This window comes from Monodon monoceros, unplaced genomic scaffold (genome assembly GCF_005190385.1).
Source record: "Monodon monoceros isolate NGI ecotype Baffin Bay Population unplaced genomic scaffold, NGI_Narwhal_1 Super_Scaffold_3, whole genome shotgun sequence".
NCBI classification, from domain to species: domain Eukaryota; kingdom Metazoa; phylum Chordata; class Mammalia; order Artiodactyla; family Monodontidae; genus Monodon; species Monodon monoceros.
The window spans coordinates 74,691,483-74,695,110 of NW_021703780.1; positions in this window are offsets into that span (position 1 = coordinate 74,691,483).

Sequence of the window (3,628 nt, forward strand, 5' to 3'; positions counted from 1 at the left end):
CAGTAATAGTTTATGTTTATCAAATGCTTATTAGGCACCTGGCACTGCTCTAAGTACTTTATTCTTTTTAACTCCTTCTAATCTTCTCAATTTAAGGCTACTGGAGAGTAGCCTAAGAGTAGGTATAGTTATTATTCCCTCTTTACACATGAGGAAACTGGGGCACTCAAGTGATGAAAAGTCAAGTGGTTAAGTTGCCCAAAGTCAAGCAGATATAAGTATCAGAACCCAAATAGAATGGTTTGGGAGCTATTGCTTTTAACCACCAGTCTATACTCAAGATAGATCACCAGAACTATGGTAGGCAGAATTCTGATACCCAAGATTCCTACCCCTGGTTTGTAATCCCCTCTTCTGAGAGTGGGTGAGACCCGTGAAAGTAATAGGATAGTCACTCCTTAATTAGGTTACATCATATGGCAAAAGTGATGGCATTGTCATTCCCAAGACTCCTTCATAGCCAACTGGAGGGAGATTCTCCTGTTGGGTTTTAAAGAGGTAAGCTGTTATTTTGTGACGGGCCCACTTGGCTGGGACCTGAAGGTGGCCTCTAGCCAGAGACTTACTTCTAGCCAACAGCCAGCAAGAAAACAGGGACCTCCAGCTTACAACTACAAAGGGCTAAATTCTTGAAAAACAAAAAAACTGAATTCTGTGAACAATCTGAATGAGTTTTGAAGAGGACCCTAGGCTCCAGATGAGAACCCCTGGCCAACATCTTGATTTCAGCCTAGGGCGACCTGGAGCAGAGGACCCAGTTATGCTGTGCCCCAACTTCTGACCTACGGAGCTGTGAGATAATAAACGTGTATTGTATTGTTTTAAGACACTAAGTTTGGGGATAATTTATTACCCAAACCAGCACCTTCTCTTTGCGGCCTTCTTATTTTCCCGTGGGGTTCTCCACACCTTTTGTGGCACTCATACGGCCCTTCACACCAACTGTCCTGGAGCGCTCACCATATCATGCAGCTCCCACATCACCTGGGGAGTTGTAGTCAGCAGGTGAGAGCATTGTCAGGTCCACTGCCTGTCATTTTGTGCCACTGACACTTGATAGAGTGTCTGGTGCGTATGAGCTATTCTGTAATTGGTTGTAGAATGAATGAAAAGCTATCCCATGTGGTATGCCTATAACATTCTACTTTATTATGGGAACTGATGGGGCCTGGGTTGTCGGAGGGTGCTTCCAAGAGCAGTTCCTGGTATACTTTAGCCTAGGGCCCCAGGATAGTCACCAGCCCAGATCTAATTTAATGTTAATTTTTAATGTGGGGCCTCCTATATTATGAGGGTAGTGATAATTCTCTCTCCAAACCCATTTGAGGTCTGTCCATCCCACATTTTAGTGTCTTCTCAAACCATCATTTCTTTGCCTTTTCACATCTGTGGAGGCAGACAGACCTGAGAATCTCAGCTCTGCTACTCACTAGCTAGGGATCCATTATTTTACTCCTCTGAGTATGTTTCCTTGTCTATAAAAGGGCAAAATAATTCTTACTGCTGGCAGAACTGTTGTAAGGATTCTGAGAGTGTATCCTGTACTTTGGAAGGTAAGCTCCATACAGGTCACAGGCCTGCCCTTTTTGTTCATGGCTGTGTTCCCAGTCGCCCCCTCCCTCCCTCAATAAGTGCTCAATAAATTTATGGAATGAACAGCTTAGAAAAAGAATTTAGCACAACACCTGGTAGGTAGTAAGCATCCCACAAATGGCAGTTTTTATTACGTTATTTTGCAAAGGAGGAAACTCACCTGCGGATGTCTATCCAGGTGTTCTGTCCTGATTCAAATTCCACAGATTTACCCATTTTATCACGCAATTTTTTTTTTTTTTTTTCCCCGCACGCGGGCCTCTCACTGTTGTGGCCTCTCCCGTTGCGCAGCACAGGCTCCTGACGCGCAGGCTCAGCGGCCATGGCTCACGGGGTCAGCTGCTCCGAGGCATGTGGGATCTTCCCGGACCGGGGCGCGAACCCGTGTCCCCTGCATCGGCAGGTGGACTGTCAACCACTGCGCCACCAGGGAAGCCCTATCACGCAATTTTTAATGAGGTAATCATACACGCAGGGGTCATAAGAACGTCTCTCAAAGCTCCCACTGACCAATGGACAACCCTTAAATATAACACTCCCAAGAAAACTGACCCTCTCCCAGCATTTATGGGGGAGTCAGGATTCCAACAAAACCAGGAAGGCCCAAATCCCAAAGCAAATAAACTCGACTCATTCCCCACCCTGGGGGAGGGTGTTCACCCCCGTTTTGCTAAAGATAGAGCGCCGGCCCTCCCAGGGAACTTCCTGGCTTTTATTAGTTCGTAATCCCAAATGTAACTTTTCAAAGATTTTTCTTTTGGACGTGTGGGTGTGAAAATGCTTCCCTAATCACATCTTGCGGGAGGATCTGGAACATCTGTATATTATTTGAAAACCTTGCATCCGGTTCGGATGTTTGGGTGGGTGGGAGACCCTGCGTGGTGGGATGAGAAAACAGCAGGGGCACGTTAAAAACAAGTCAAGATGGCTTTTAAACAGAGGCAGAAAAATTAGGCAAAAATTACAAATGGCTAATCACCTTGGCTCAATTACACGTTTAATCAATAGCCCTCATCCCCCACTTTTAGCACCGGCGTAAGGGGGAAAAATAGGACGCTGAGAAGCCTAAGCGATAAAGATCTGTCTCACCAAGAGCCTAGGGACAAAACTCATTACAGATAAGCCCAGTCTTCCATTTCCCCCGGACGCCTCTCCACGATTGCTAAAGTGGTTGCCGCTCCCCGGGGTAGCTGCCAGGAAATCGGTCCTGCCCCGCGGCGCAGCTTTCACCCAGCCAGGGGTAAGAGGCGCACTTCCTGCACCCTCCCCACCAGCAGGCTGTGGTGCGGGAACCTCCCCTCCTCCCGTGGAGCGGCGAGTTGGGAAAACTCCGCCACTGATCTACCGTGGCGCGGGGAAATGGTGTGTGGGACTCGAAAGGGCTGGTTTTTGCAAGCCTAGGATAGATATTTCTCCCCTCCCCCACCTCTCCCTGGCCGGGAACAAGACCAAAGGAAGCACAAGAAGAAAAAAAAAAAGAAAGAAAGAAATTAAACCCCAACGCGGAGCCCGAGTGCGAAGGCCGCTTGGCTTTGTTTCCAGGCGGGGGCATTCGCCGGGTTGGGGGCGAGAGCATGGAGTGAACAGGGGGCGGGCAGGAAGCGCCCCACCGCGGTGCTGCCAGGGCGAAGAAACCCAACATGAAACCTCCTTGCCCTGTAAAGGCAGCAGGCCGCCCCAACCTCTCCTCAAACCGGAGACAGGGTCCCCCCCAAGTCTCGGATACGCGAGCAACGCAGAGGGGGCGGGGGAAACCTCGCCAAGCCCGCTCGCAGCGCGGCGTCTTTAAGAACTCTCAGGACGGGAATCTGGGAGAGACTCGCGGGTCCCGAAGGCAGTCGCTCTCCTCCTTCTCTCCGAGACCCGTCCAGAGCGGCCCCTAGCCCCGAAACTGCCCCAGACGACACTGCAGCACCCGGGGCTGTGGGCGGGGAGAACCGCGTTGTAAGACGCCTGCGAGCTGGGAGCCGAGCGCGGCTGCTTTAAGAGCGCGGGGCGCGCGCGCCCGCCGCCGGCAGCCCGGCTGCGCGCCCTG